We start from the raw sequence: 17,617 nt of genomic DNA on the forward strand, positions 1-17,617 counted from the left end.
CATCCGACAGCTGACGATTAATTGATCAATGTGCTCTAGTGGTGTCATAAAACAACAATAAACTCCAGGTATATAGCTACATGTCAAAATTACCAAATGGTTGGCATCCGACAGCTGACGATTAATTGATCTGCTCTAGTGGTGTCATAAAACAACAATAAACTCCAGGTATATAGCTACATGTGAAAATTACCAAATGGTTGGCATCCGACAGCTGACGATTAATTGATCAATGTGCTCTAGTGGTGTCATAAAACAACAATAAACTCCAGGTATATAGCTACATGTGAAAATTACCAAATGGTTGGCATCCGACAGCTGACGATTAATTGATCAATGTGCTCTAGTGGTGTCATAAAACAACAATAAACTCTAGCTATATAGCACATGTCAAAATTACCAAATGGTTGGCATCCGACAGCTGATTATATCAATGTGCTCTACATGTATATAGCTAAATGTGAAAATTACCAAATGGTTGGCATCCGACAGCTGACGATTAATTGATCGATGTGCTCTAGTGGTGTCATAAAACAACAATAAACTCCAGGTATATAGCTACATGTCAAAATTACCAAATGGTTGGCATCCGACAGCTGACGATTAATTGATCAATGTGCTCTAGTGGTGTCATAAAACAACAATAAACTCTAGCTATATAGCTACATGTCAAAATTACCAAATGGTTGGCATCCGACAGCTGATGATTAATTGATCAATGTGCTCTAGTGGTGTCATAAAACAACAATAAACTCCAGCTATATAGCTACATGTCAAAATTACCAAATGGTTGGCATCCGACAGCTGACGATTAATTGATCAATGTGCTCTAGTGGTGTCATAAAACAACAATAAACTCTAGCTATATAGCTACATGTGAAAATTACCAAATGGTTGGCATCCGACAGCTGACGATTAATTGATCAATGTGCTCTAGTGGTGTCATAAAACAACAATAAACTCCAGCTATATAGCTACATGTCAAAATTACCAAATGGTTGGCAGACAGCTATTATTGATCAATGTGCTCTAGTGGTGTCATGTATATAGCTAATGTCAAAATTACCAAATGGTTGGCATCCGACAGCTGACGATTAATTGATCAGTGGTGTCATGTGCTCTAGTGGTGTCATAAAACAACAATAAACTCCAGGTATATAGCTACATGTCAAAATTACCAAATGGTTGGCATCCGACAGCTGACGATTAATTGATCAATGTGCTCTAGTGGTGTCATAAAACAACAATAAACTCCAGGTATATAGCTACATGTCAAAATTACCAAATGGTTGGCATCCGACAGCTGACGATTAATTGATCGATGTGCTCTAGTGGTGTCATAAAAACAACAATAAACATGTCCCAGGTATATGAGCTAGTGGTGTCATGTATATAGCTAAAAAATTACCAAATGGTTGGCATCCGACAGCTGACGATTAATTGATCAATGTGCTCTAGTGGTGTCATAAAACAACAATAAACTCTAGCTATATAGCTACATGTGAAAATTACCAAATGGTTGGCATCCGACAGCTGACGATTAATTGATCAATGTGCTCTAGTGGTGTCATAAAACAACAATAAACTCTAGCTATATAGCTACATGTGAAAATTACCAAATGGTTGGCATCCGACAGCTGACGATTAATTGATCGATGTGCTCTAGTGGTGTCATAAAACAACAATAAACTCTAGCTATATAGCTACATGTCAAAATTACCAAATGGTTGGCATCCGACAGCTGACGATTAATTGATCAATGTGCTCTAGTGGTGTCATAAAACAACAATAAACTCTAGCTATATAGCTACATGTCAAAATTACCAAATGGTTGGCATCCGACAGCTGATGATTAATTGATCAGTGCTCTAGTGGTGTCATAAAACAACAATAAACTCTAGCTATATAGCTACATGTCAAAATTACCAAATGGTTGGCATCCGACAGCTGACGATTAATTGATCGATGTGCTCTAGTGGTGTCATAAAACAACAATAAACTCCAGGTATATAGCTACATGTGAAAATTACCAAATGGTTGGCATCCGACAGCTGACGATTAATTGATCAATGTGCTCTAGTGGTGTCATAAAACAACAATAAACTCTAGCTATATAGCTACATGTGAAAATTACCAAATGGTTGGCATCCGACAGCTGACGATTAATTGATCAATGTGCTCTAGTGGTGTCATAAAACAACAATAAACTCTAGCTATATAGCTACATGTGAAAATTACCAAATGGTTGGCATCCGACAGCTGACGATCTAATTGATCAATGTGCTCTAGTGGTGTCATGGTGTCATAAAACAACAATAAACTCCATATAGCTACATGTGAAAATTACCAAATGGTTGGCAACAACAATAAACTCTAGCTATATAGCTCTAGCTATTATAAATGGTTGGCATCCGACAGCTGACGATTAATTGATCAATGTGCTCTAGTGGTGTCAAAAACAACAATAAACTCTAGCTATATAGCTACATGAAAATTACCAAATGGTTGGCATCCGACAGCTGATGATTAATTGATCAATGTGCTCTAGTGGTGTCATAAAACAACAATAAACTCTAGCTATATGTTATTTACTGAAATTTACATTACAAATGACTAAAACTTTAATGTATGCCCCTACTGGCGTGACCGAGTTTGTTCGCAGCGGCGTCTTGAACGTAGCCACTGCTATAATGAATGGACATCTGTTTACATAGTTCAACTCTAGGTAGCACCTTTAATTCATATTATGTTTTACTATTTTAACTGATTCATTAAACTTACCCCACAAACAGCTGAAACGCTTTTCATTCTAAACAGTTTTCTTCGTAACTTTGTAAGTATGACGTCATTCACTAGCGACAAAACAAGCAAAGGGACGCAAGTCTAATCATGTGGGCGAGTATAAAATGCGGATATTCCTTACGTGTCTGTATGCAAGCGTTTGCGTCAGGCGGCTTTCACTAAGTTATGAAAGGGGCAACTTTGAGTTTGCCCACGGAAAATAAGGCGAGCTCCCGAAGGAGCAGATCTATAGGGGCGGGGACATGCTCTTGCGGACATTTTTAGAATATACGTTCAGGCGCGGATGCAGGATTTCTGAAAGGATGTGGGGGGGGGGGGGGGGTGTCCAGATGTAATGACTGATCTCACCTTTTACACAGAACAGTTAATATAAGCATGTTTCCCAAACAATCGGTTATGGTTTTCAAAAAGGGGGGTCCGGACCCCTGGATCCCCCTGGATCCGCTACTGATATTGCATGTCCAGAGACACGTTTACATAGCAATGTATTGATAGTTTTTCCATGTTCTGTTTGGAACATTTTGTGTGAAAAAAAAGAAGTTAATTTGATCAATTATATATAACTTAGGGAAGCTGAATGCAAACCAAGAAACAAGAAGTAACAACATATGTAATATTACGAAGCATGGGCGTCACTTGGTGGAGGACGGGGGCACATGTTCCACCCACCGCCATTTTTTGGAGTGGGGAGACAAGCGTACAAATGTTCCACCCCCACCCCCCACCCCATAATTAAATGTAGTTTCACAGTATATTTATCTGTGTATATGTTTCAACAGTCAAACCAGTTTAGCACAAATAACTAGACACTTAGCAATTGTTACTTCCCCCGAACAGACAACTGGACTCCGTGAAGATGGTTTAATAGGGTTCTTTATTCCGGAGAATAGGTCAAGTATAGTCGTAACAAACCCTTTAGCTGTGGGCATTAGGGTGGTAACATCATCAAAACCGTCAAAACGTCAATTATTCAAGTATAGTTTAATTCATAACATGGTAACACTTTTTGTTTTTGTAAAGTGTTTAACAAATTAACTTCCTTTATTAATCCAGTGACACCCAGTTTGTTACCTGTGTCATTTAATCCACTCAGGGTGGGATTTAGCTCAGTTAGGTTGAGTGCTCGCTTGAGGTGCTTGAGTCACAGGGTCGAACCACCTCGCTGGTTCCATTCAACTTATTTTGATTTTCTCGTTCCAACCAGTACACCACAACTGGTCAAAGGCCGTAGTATGTGCTTTCCTGTTTGTGCAAAAATTGCATATAAAAGATCCTTTTCCGCATTAGGCAGGGTTTTTTATTTTTAAAACGCGAAAGTCTGTGTAAGTCGAGAAGTTGTCAAATTATACCAATAATATTTTCAACTCTTTAGAGCGTAATAAACTGACAAAAAAAGAAAGAAATGTTTTATTTAACGATTCACTCAACACATTTTATTTACGGTTATATGGCGTTAGACATATGGTTGAAGACCACACAGATTTTTTTGGGTCTTTGTTGAACCAGTTATGGATCACTGGTCGGTACAAGTGGTTTAAACCTTCCCATTGAGCCTTGCGAAGCACTCACTCAGGGTTTGGAGTCGGTATCTGGATTAAAAATCCCATGCCTCGACTGGGATCCGAACCCAGTACCTACCAGCCTGTTGACCGATGGCCTAACCACGACGCCACCGAGGCCGGTAAATAAACTGACAAAACAAACAAAATTCTGTTTTTCCATGGTCAACAGCTGCGTACACACATAACACATAAGAGAGAGAGAGAGAGAGAGAGAGAGAGAGAGAGAGAGAGAGAGAGAGAGAGAGAGAGAGAGAGAGAGAGAGAGAGAGAGAGGGGGGGAGGGGGGGGGGGGGGGGGTGGGGGTGGATGACGTGCGAGTGTATAGAGCTGACTGCTTTAAATGTACATGTTTAGTAGATATTGTTGCCTTAATATTTAAAATATTAGTCAGTATAGTATCTACAACAATTTGGTACTTAATAGCGTAATTCTGCAACTAAGGCCCATTCTTATAGGAGTGAAAACATATCTAAAATTAATTACTAACAGCCTCAATTCACCCCCAATAGTTAATCCAATATGTGTGGCAGACTGTTTGTCAAAGGATTGGCCTCCAGTTTACGAGTGTCAGTAATTTCCATAGCCATGTTCTTTAATTACTAACAGCCTTAATTCACCCCCAATAGTTAATCGAATATATGTAGCAGACTGTTTGTCAAAGGATTGGTCTCCAGTTTACCAGTGTCAGTAATTTCCATAGCCATGTTCTTTAATTACTAACAGCCTTAATTCACCCCCAATAGTTAATCCAATATATGTAGCAGACTGTTTGTCAAAGGATTGGTCTCCAGTTTACCAGTGTCAGTAATTTCCATAGCCATGTTCTTTAATTATTAACAGCCTTAATTCACCCCCGATAGTTAATCCAATATATGTAGCAGACTGTTTGTCAAAGGACTGGTCTCCAGTTTACCAGTGTCAGTAATTTCCATAGCCATGTTCGTTAATTACTAACAGCCTTAATTCACCCCCAATAGTTAATCCAATATGTGTAGCAGACTGTTTGTCAATGGACTGGTCTCCAGTTTACCAGTGTCAGTAATTTCGATAGCTAAGTTCTTTAATTACTAACAGCCTTAATACACCCCAATAGTCAATCCACTATGTGTGGCAGACTGTTTGTCAAACGACTGGTCTCCAGTTTACCAGTGTCAGTAATTTCCATAGCCATGTTCTTTAATTACTAACAGCCTTAATTCACCCCCAAGTTAGTTTTGTCAATAGCCTTAATCCAATATATGTAGCAAACTGTTTGTCAAGGGACTGGTCTCCAGTTTACCAGTGTCAGTAATTTCCATAGCCATGTTCTTTAATTACTAACATCCTTAATTCACCCCCAATAGTTAATCCAATATATGTAGCAGACTGTTTGTCAAAGGACTGGTCTCCAGTTTACCAGTGTCAGTAATTTCCATAGCCATGTTCTTTAATTACTAACAGCCTTAATACACCCCCAATAGTTAATCCAATATATGTAGCAGACTGTTTGTCAAAGGACTGGTCTCCAGTTTACCAGTGTCAGTAATTTCCATAGCCATGTTCTTTAATTACTAACAGCCTTAATACACCCCCAATAGTTAATCCAATATATGTAGCAGACTGTTTGTCAAAGGACTGGTCTCCAGTTTACCAGTGTCAGTAATTTCCATAGCCATGTTCTTTAATTACTAACAGCCTTAATACACCCCCAATAGTTAATCCAATATATGTAGCAGACTGTTTGTCAAAGGACTGGTCTCCAGTTTACCAGTGTCAGTAATTTCCATAGCCATGTTCTTTAATTACTAACAGCCTTAATACACCCCCAATAGTTAATCCAATATATGTAGCAGACTGTTTGTCAAAGGACTGGTCTCCAGTTTACCAGTGTCAGTAATTTCCAAAGCCATGTTCTTTAATTACTAACAGCCTTAATTCACCCCCAATAGTTAATCCAATATATGTAGCAGACTGTTTGTCAAAGGATTGGTCTCCAGTTTACCAGTGTCAGTAATTTCCATAGCCATGTTCTTTATCAGGGAAGGATGTAGCTCAGTGGTAAAAGCCTCGCCTGGCCGGTCTGGGTTCAATGTCCGTCAGTGGGCCCACTGGGCTATTTCTTGTTCCGACCAGTGCACCGTGACTGGTATATCAAATGCCCGTGGCATGTGCTATCCCGTCTGCTGGATGGCGCATATAACAAAAACTCCTTTGCAACTAATGGGAAAATGTAACGGGTTTTGAATGATGATGCATGAAATGAAAGAAATTATTTGATCCAAACAATGAACATATCAACTGATCTATTAGTATTATCCAAAGCTATGGGTCGAAGGCAATATCCCAACTGAGTAATCCACGGTATACTCTTCCATTACCACATAATTGTTGACCAATCAAACTGTAGTAATTAACCTAATATACTAGAAGAATTAATCAATATTTTTTTCCAAATAGAATGATTTAAAATCATTTTATTTTGTATAAGAATTTATTGTATTTGTTTCCACATGGGGTGTCACTAAGCTAATTTAAAATCACACACACACACACACACGCATATATATATATATATGTGTGTGTGTGTGTGTGTGTGTGTGTGTGTGTGTGTGTGTGTGTGATTTTAAATAAGCTTAGTGACACCTCATATGGAAACAAATACAATAAATTCTTATACAAAATAAATGATGTCATACATACTTTGGGAAATTCTTTGAAAGCGCTAAATTGATGTTTCTCTGGAAAGAATTTCATTTAGATCCTGTGCCTCAGCTTGTTTAGGACGAGATCCTACAGATCTTGATTGATGACATTCAGCCTGTGAATGTGATGTGGACTGCAGGGAATGAAGCAAAGACTCTGGTGATTGCTCTGACAACACTACCATATTAGGTATAGGTGGTGGTGATTGCTCTGACAACACTACCATGTTAGGTATAGGTGGTGGTGATTGCTCTGGCACCACTACCATGTTAGGTACAGGTGGTGGGGATTGCTCTGGCACCACTTCCATGTTGGGTATAGGTGGTGGGGATTGCTCTCACAACACTACCATGTTAGGTATTGGCGGTGGAGATGGGGTCCTTGCGAGACGTCCAGCAGCTTGGTGGTTAGTGGCAGATTTATTAGGTTTCTTGGTCGGATTGGGTTTGTATGCCTCATCATCGTCATCCTCACTAATGGATAACTGTTTCTTCATGCATCTGTAAACAAATAATGGTAAAAACATTTTGAAAAAAAATCATGTTTGATTAAATTTCTAATTTGGTTATTATGGCATAATGTGCTAAAATGGTACAACGTATCGCGATATTTTCCAAAATCCTTTCATTGATTGTAATATATATATATATATATATATATATATATATATATATATATATATATATATATATATATATATGGATATAATCACTGATAATTTTAAAGATAAATTCGAATTTAATGTTTAAAATAACTGTCATCAGGCTTATCATTAAAAAAAGTCCTAAAACCTTCACATTTCATGTAGATCAGATCAAACATTTTAAATAGAACTGTTCGCTCATCGGGATGACACATCATCAATTCTGGCCCAGAGGTGGGACGATGGGGGTGGGGGGTGGGTACGTCTCTCTGAAATCCTTGAACACCTACCCACATCTTTCACATAAAGCTAGATACGCCTCTCAACACTTTAAAGGGACATTCCTGCAATTTTTAAGATGTTATCGACTAACAGAGACTTTTTAACGATTGTATTTACATATAAAATATATTTTTTGCTGCATAAAATATTAGTTGCTGTATATTAGACTTGTTTTATTTTAAGACAAAATCCTGTTTGGACTTCTGAGAAATATTAAGTTGATCGGAAACACATTGAATATACAGACACTGATATTTTAAACAAGAAAACATATTTAATCGTAGAACTATTTTATTACTCTGAAACATCTTACAATGCAGCAAACTCAAGAATGTCCCTTTTAGAGGTCCACACTTATGGTACATTATTAATACACAGTATATAAAACAGATACATAAACATTGCCATATTAAAAATAAAAAACAAAAATACCATCCCAGTTATTAATAAAGTGACTTTTTGTAAAACACTTGGGAAAACCCACATCAGACCTGTGACGTAGCATCCGGCATTCTTTTAGTAGGTCAACATGCCGACAGCAGAGAATGATTTTTCGAAAAACAGCTGATTCTTAACGGACGCTAGTTTGGACATTTTGGTCTTATCACATTTGTACATCTACTCTAATGGTTCCTCGATTGGTGAGGAAGTGGTATATAAGCACGTTAACCTAGTTACCTAGCTACTTGTGAGAAGCAGGACACAAGTTCAGTACCGACTTTTAAAAGTGGGATGTTAACATTTGACTGTAATGTGTTCAGATCAGAACGCATTTAAAACAACAAGCAGAATAAATAACATTATTTTACTGATTAATTATTGATTGCAGGTATGAACACATACAAATAATAATACGATTTAACTTGCTACCTGCACCCGTTACTACAGGTGTTGTTCATTGTTTATTAGGCTTTCAAAGAGGCGCGATTATTTCGTAACACTTTGTGTGGTGTCCTAATTACTGGGGAAATGCCGTCATTGTTTAAAAGGTGACCACTGGCAGACAGTAGAGGCTTGTTCTGAATGTGCACATAAAACCCTATGACGTGACATGACATAAGACAGTAGAGGTATGATCGCGTGCCGGTGTAGACAGTAGTGGCAATCTGATCGCGCGCCGGTGTAGACAGAGCTAATTACTACATGAACCGTTCTTTTGTTCTTGAATTTGCATCCAAGTCCGGCATACAAGGCATCCGGTGTTGACAGAGGTTTGTTTTTTAACTAATAAATTAACGGTAGCTGAACGGGACTTTAAAATTGTGCCGGTTTACACATAATGCCGGTTTAGACAGAGTCCACTGTGTGTGTGTGTGTGTGTGTGTGTGTGTGTGTGTGTGTGTGTGTGTGTGTGTGTGTACACACACACGCACACACGCACGCACACACGCACACGCACAAAAAGTTTGTATTTAATTATGAAAGCAGTTTGATGGAAACCCATAGATACTAATGAATATGCTACGGGTATGATTCAGTTCTAATTATATGATAGTTTAGCAATGGGATGGATGAACAGGGATATTTTAGTTTAGCATGGGTACTCTGATGACACATTTATATTGGCAGAGAAACAGTTTATGTATATAGTGTTAACAAAATAGAACCGCCAAGAAATTAGCATATTTGTTGTTGGTGCTGAATTGCATACTAGAAGAGTAATATTACGTCATATACCGCCATCCCAAGTTGTTCCTACATAAAGTAAAGTTTGTTTTATTTAACGACGCCACTGGAGCACATTGATTTTTTTTTTATCTTATCATCGACTATTGGACGTCAAACATATGGTCATTCTGATACTGGTTTTTTTTTTAGAAACCTGCTGTCGCCACATAGGCTACTCGTTTACGATTAGGCAGCAAGGAATATTTTATTTGCGCTTCCCACAGGCAGGATAGCACAAACCATGGCCTTTGTTGAACCAGTTATGGATCACTGGTCGGTGCAAATGGTTTACACCTACCCATTGAGCCTTGCGGAGCACTCACTCAGGGCTTGGAGTTGGTATCTGGATTAAAAATCCCATGCCTCGACTTGGATCCTAACCCAGTACCTACCAACCTGTCAACCGATGGCCTAACCATGACGCCACCGAGGCCGGTTGTTGTTCCTACATGTGTAGTAAGATGGTTCTGTATGCATCTGAATGCAAGATATGGTTCAGACAATGATTTACCGTTATGTGCAGTAGATTAAAAAGTAGGTCACTGTGACCTAGTTATAGTAGGCGACACACCGCCATCCCAAGTTGTTCCTACATGTGAGGTTTGATGGTCCTGTATGCAAGATATGGTAATTGTATACGACACACCGCCATCCCAAGTTGTTCCTACATGTGAGGTTTGGTGGTCCTGTATGCAAGATATGGTAATTGTATACGACACACTGCCATCCCAAGTTGTTCCTACATGTGAGGTTTGATGGTCGTGTATGCAAGATATGGTGCGGACAAGGATTTACTGTCATGTGCAGTAGACCGTGAAACGTAGTTCACAGTGACCTAGTAATAGGAGACGACACACTGCCATCCCAAGTTGTTCCTACATGTGAGGTTTGATGGTCCTGTATGCATGGGCGTATGGGGACTCTTTGATTTAGGGGGGCTGGACGGGTTGATTTGCCCGAAACTTTACCCAGATAAAAACTACCAAGTTCTTCTTCTTGCTTTGCCCGAATTTTTCCCACTGTTTTCCCACTGTTTTGCCTGAATTGGGGGGGGGGGGGGCAATTGCCCCCCCCCCCCGTCCCCCGGGTTGTACGCCCATGCCTGTATGCAAGATATGGTGCGGACAAGGATTTACTGTCATGTGCTGTAGACCGTTAAACGTAGTTCACAGTGACCTAGTAATAGGATACGACACACTGCCATCCCCAGTTGTTCCTATATGTGAGGTTTGATGGTCCTAAATGCATCTGTTAAACACACACACACACACACACACACACACACACACACACACCTCTTTCCCAACACTTTCCTGTCCTGGACGGAGTAGCCGGCGAGAGTCGACACCTGCGCCCATAACAGGCGTTCGCTACAACAGCTTGTTCTGAATGTGCACGTTAAGCCCTATGATCTGACATAAGAAGAAAAGTAAAAGTGTTGTGAAAAAAAAATAATTACAAAACGTTTTATATATTAAATACAAACACAGGAGCGTGTGCAGATGGTGGCTTTCGGCGGTCGAACCCTCCCCCCCACCGTATTGCGCTGTGTAAAAATAATCAACTAGACACTTGTATTTCTTACTTATGTAATCAATTAAAAATATCTTGTCACGAAGGTCTTGTTATTTTGTGCACTATTTATGTATTATAGACCAACAAATGAAAACAAACTAAGTACACACATAGCACTGACGGAGTTTATACGCAGGGGCCTATTCAGAGAGGGCATCCTGTATTGATTGTTACGCTGAGGAATAAATCATAAAATGTTACCCATCCAAGGTCTATAGTAATGGAAGGGGGGGGGGGGGGGGTACACAGGAGTTATTACCTATAGAGCGTATCTTGATTTAACGTCACGACCATCCAACCAGCTGCCCCCCAATACGCATGTTGTGGATGGTGTTTTATATAATAATAATGAGTTTTAAGTAAAATATTAAATGCATTTTACTGAAACCTAGCAATTAAAATTAAAACTATATTGAATTTGTCATTTTAATTTTGATCACAGCCCAAATTAACGTTTTAAATTATTCATTCAAGTAGTGTAGTTACCAAACCTGTGCACACAGTTCAGTTTGATTAAAACTACGTGCAGTCATAACATGACACAGACGATTCCCTAATATTCATCTCAAGGAGCAGTAGGGGTGTGGTGGCACTGAGTTCATTATTATTAAGTATATCGATTTATTATTTTAAAAGGCCTAATATCGTGTGTGGGCCCCCTTAATTAACGGCACTACACATACAATCCCAACCCACCCCACCTTTCCAACAGTTTCGACTAAAGATATCCTGTGTGGAAGTAACATGTTTCTTCTCTCTTTGGACCAAGATGACCGACTTGTTCACCTCAGAGGTAAAGACACTGGATCAGTTTCTAGTCGTTATTGGTCGATCTGACATCCACAAGGGAACATTAATAGCGTACATGTTTCTTCTCTCTTTGGACCAAGATGACCGACTTGTTCACCTCAGAGGTAAAGACACTGGATCAGTTTCTAGTCGTTATTGGTCGATCTGACATCCACAAGGGAACATTAATACCGTACATGTTTCTTCACTCTTTGGACCAAGATGACCGACTTGTTCACCTCAGAGGTAAAGACACTGGATCAGTTTCTAGTCGTTATTGGTCGATCTGACATCCACAAGGGAACATTAATACCGTACATGTTTCTTCTCTCTTTGGACCAAGATGACCGACTTGTTCACCTCAGAGGTAAAGACAATGGATCAGTTTCTAGTCGTTATTGGTCGATCTAACATACACAAGGGAACATTAATACCGTACATGTTTCTTCTCTCTTTGGACCAAGATGACCGACTTGTTCACCTCAGAGGTAAAGACACTGGATCAGTTTCTAGTCGTTATTGGTCGATCTAACATCCACAAGGGAACATTAATAGCGTACATGTTTCTTCTCTCTTTGGACCAAGATGACCGACTTGTTCACCTCATAGGTAAAGACACTGGATCAGTTTCTAGTCGTTATTGGTCGATCTAACATCCACAAGGGAACATTAATAGCGTACATGTTTCTTCTCTCTTTGGACCAAGATGACCGACTTGTTCACCTCAGAGGTAAAGACAATGGATCAGTTTCTAGTCGTTATTGGTCGATCTAACATCCACAAGGGAACATTAATAGCGTACATGTTTCTTCTCTCTTTGGACCAAGATGACCGACTTGTTCACCTCAGAGGTAAAGACACTGGATCAGTTTCTAGTCGTTATTGGTCGATCTGACATCCACAAGGGAACATTAATAGCGTACATGTTTCTTCTCTCTTTGGACCAAGATGACCGACTTGTTCACCTCAGAGGTAAAGACACTGGATCAGTTTCTAGTCGTTATTGGTCGATCTAACATCCACAAGGGAACATTAATACCGTACATGTTTCTTCTCTCTTTGGACCAAGATGACCGACTTGTTCACCTCATAGGTAAAGACACTGGATCAGTTTCTAGTCGTTATTGGTCGATCTAACATCCACAAGGGAACATTAATAGCGTACATGTTTCTTCTCTCTTTGGACCAAGATGACCGACTTGTTCACCTCAGAGGTAAAGACACTGGATCAGTTTCTAGTCGTTATTGGTCGATCTGACATCCACAAGGGAACATTAATAGCGTACATGTTTCTTCTCTCTTTGGACCAAGATGACCGACTTGTTCACCTCAGAGGTAAAGACACTGGATCAGTTTCTAGTCGTTATTGGTCGATCTAACATCCACAAGGGAACATTAATAGCGTACATGTTTCTTCTCTCTTTGGACCAAGATGACCGACTTGTTCACCTCAGAGGTAAAGACACTGGATCAGTTTCTAGTCGTTATTGGTCGATCTGACATCCACAAGGGAACATTAATAGCGTACATGTTTCTTCTCTCTTTGGACCAAGATGACCGACTTGTTCACCTCAGAGGTAAAGACACTGGATCAGTTTCTAGTCGTTATTGGTCGATCTGACATCCACAAGGGAACATTAATAGCGTACATGTTTCTTCTCTCTTTGGACCAAGATGACCGACTTGTTCACCTCAGAGGTAAAGACACTGGATCAGTTTCTAGTCGTTATTGGTCGATCTGACATCCACAAGGGAACATTAATAGCGTACATGTTTCTTCTCTCTTTGGACCAAGATGACCGACTTGTTCACCTCAGAGGTAAAGACACTGGATCAGTTTCTAGTCGTTATTGGTCGATCTAACATCCACAAGGGAACATTAATAGCGTACATGTTTCTTCTCTCTTTGGACCAAGATGACCGACTTGTTCACCTCAGAGGTAAAGACACTGGATCAGTTTCTAGTCGTTATTGGTCGATCTGACATCCACAAGGGAACATTAATACCGTACATGTTTCTTCTCTCTTTGGACCAAGATGACCGACTTGTTCACCTCAGAGGTAAAGACACTGGATCAGTTTCTAGTCGTTATTGGTCGATCTAACATCCACAAGGGAACATTAATAGCGTACATGTTTCTTCTCTCTTTGGACCAAGATGACCGACTTGTTCACCTCAGAGGTAAAGACAATGGATCAGTTTCTGGTCGTTATTGGTCGATCTGACATCCACAAGGGAACATTAATAGCGTACATGTTTCTTCTCTCTTTGGACCAAGATGACCGACTTGTTCACCTCATAGGTAAAGACACTGGATCAGTTTCTAGTCGTTATTGGTCGATCTAACATCCACAAGGGAACATTAATAGCGTACATGTTTCTTCTCTCTTTGGACCAAGATGACCGACTTGTTCACCTCATAGGTAAAGACACTGGATCAGTTTCTAGTCGTTATTGGTCGATCTAACATCCACAAGGGAACATTAATAGCGTACATGTTTCTTCTCTCTTTGGACCAAGATGACCGACTTGTTCACCTCAGAGGTAAAGACAATGGATCAGTTTCTAGTCGTTATTGGTCGATCTGACATCCACAAGGGAACATTAATAGCGTACATGTTTCTTCTCTCTTTGGACCAAGATGACCGACTTGTTCACCTCAGAGGTAAAGACACTGGATCAGTTTCTAGTCGTTATTGGTCGATCTGACATCCACAAGGGAACATTAATAGCGTACATGTTTCTTCTCTCTTTGGACCAAGATGACCGACTTGTTCACCTCAGAGGTAAAGACACTGGATCAGTTTCTAGTCGTTATTGGTCGATCTGACATCCACAAGGGAACATTAATAGCGTACATGTTTCTTCTCTCTTTGGACCAAGATGACCGACTTGTTCACCTCAGAGGTAAAGACACTGGATCAGTTTCTGGTCGTTATTGGTCGATCTGACATCCACAAGGGAACATTAATAGCGTACATGTTTCTTCTCTCTTTGGACCAAGATGACCGACTTGTTCACCTCAGAGGTAAAGACACTGGATCAGTTTCTAGTCGTTGTTGGTCGATCTGACATCCACAAGGCAACATTAATACCGTACACAGGGCAGGGGCAAGGAGGGGGCTGCATTTAGACCCTATATTTATTTATTTATTTATTTACTTACTTACTTACGTATTTCTTACCGTATAATCCGTACCGTACAGTTAAAGTATGTGCTAGCTTTATATATTAATATTGGTATAATATAGCAACATTTGTCTTTTTTTTTAAACTCAGCCAGTGATCCCCCTACGTCTCGCTCATGTATATAAAATTAGGTCCATTTTAGAATGGGGTACGCCTATTACAAAATGGGGTAGGCCGATGCTGTCTGGAGGCCGTGTTGTGGCCGATGTCTCACGTCTGTATGCGGACGTCGCTCTCGTTGATGCATAAGTAACCGACGACGTTGGGGTGGATGATGGCGCACACGGAGTAGAGCGAACTTGAAGTAGAGCTAGACTCTTCCACTCAAACTGAGACCCTCACAATCATCCGCTGAAAACACGTAACATTCAACAGTTTAGTACAACCCAGACTCTTCCAGTCAAACTGAGACCCCACAATCATCCGCAGAAAACAATTAACATTCAACAGTTTAGTACAACCCAGACTCTTCCAGTCAAACTGAGATCCCACGATCATCCGCTGAAAACAGTTAACATTCAACAGTTTAGTACAACCCAGACTCTTCCAGTCAACCTGAGATCCCACAATCACCCGCTGAAAACAGTTAACATTCAACAGTTTAGTACAACCCAGACTCTTCCAGTCAAACTGAGATCCCACAATCATCCGCAGAAAACAATTAACATTCAACAGTTTAGTACAACCCAATCTCTTCCAGGCAAAATGACATCCCACAATCACCTGCAGAAAACAATTAACATTCAACAGTTTAGTACAACCCAGACTCTTCCAGTCAAACTGAGATCCCACTATCGTCTGTTGAAAACAATGAACATTCAACAGTTTAGTACAACCCAGACTCTTCCAGTCAAACTGATATCACACAATCATCCGCTAAAAACAATTAACAGTCAACAGTTCAGTACAACCCACTCTTCCAGTCAAACTGGAATCCCACAATCCTCCGCTGGAAACACGTAACATTCAACAGTTTAGTACAACCCAGACTCTTCCAGTCAAACTAAGATACCACTATCATCTGTTGAAAACAATGAACATTCAACAGTTTAATACAACCCAGACTCTTCCAGTCAAAATGACATCCCACAACCATCCGCTGAAAACAATTAGCATTCAACAGTTTAGTACAACCCAATCTCTTCCAGTCAAAATGATATCCCACTACTACTACTACCGCCACTACCACTACTACCGCCACTACCACTACCACTACTACCGTCACTACCACTACCACTACTACCGCCACTACCACTGCTACTACTACCGCCACTACTACTACTACCGCCACTACCACTACTACCGCCACTACCACTGCTACTACTACCGCCACTACCACTACTACCGCCACTACCACTACTACTACTACCGCTACTACTACTACTACCGCCACTACCACTACTACTACTACCGCCACTACCACTACCACTACTACCGCCACTACCACTACCACTACTACCGCCACTACCACTACTACTACTACCGCCACTACCACCGCCACTACCACTACTACCGCCACTACCACTACTACTACTACCGCTACTACGACTACTAATACCGCACTACCACTACTACTACTACCGCCACTACCACTACTACTACTACCCCACTACGACTACTAATACTATCGCCACTACCACTACTACTACTACTATCGCCACTACCACTACTACTACCGCCACTACCACTACTACTACTATCGCCACTACCACTACTACTACTACTACTACTTCTACCACTACTACTACTACTACTACTACTACTACTTCTACCACTACTGCTACTACTACCACTACTGCTACTACTACTACCACTACTTCTACTACTACTACTACTACCACTATTGCTACTACTACCACCACTACTACTACTTCAGCTACTACTATTACTACTACCGCCACTACCACTACTACTACCGCCACTACCACCACCACTACTACTACTACCACTACTACTACCACTACCGCTACCACTACTTCTACCACTACTACTACTACCACTATTGCTACTACTACCACTAGTACTACTACTTCAGCTTCTACTACTACTACTATCGCCACTACCACTACTACTACTACTACTACTACCGCCACTACCACTACTACCGCCACTACCACTACTACTTCCGCCACTACCACTACTACTACTACCACTACTACTACCACTACTGCTACTGCTGCTACTACCACTACTGCTACTACTACTACCACTACTGCTACTACTACTACCACTACTACTACTACTACTACTACTACTACTACTGCTACTACTACTACTACTACTACTACTATATTACTGCTGCTACTACCACTACTACTACCTCTACTACCACTACTAAAACTACCACTACTACTACTACTACCACTACTGCTACTACTACCACTACTACTAACACTACCACTGCTACTACCTCTACTACTACTA

The sequence above is a fragment of the Gigantopelta aegis genome, chromosome 5, assembly GCF_016097555.1.
Source record: "Gigantopelta aegis isolate Gae_Host chromosome 5, Gae_host_genome, whole genome shotgun sequence".
NCBI classification, from domain to species: domain Eukaryota; kingdom Metazoa; phylum Mollusca; class Gastropoda; order Neomphalida; family Peltospiridae; genus Gigantopelta; species Gigantopelta aegis.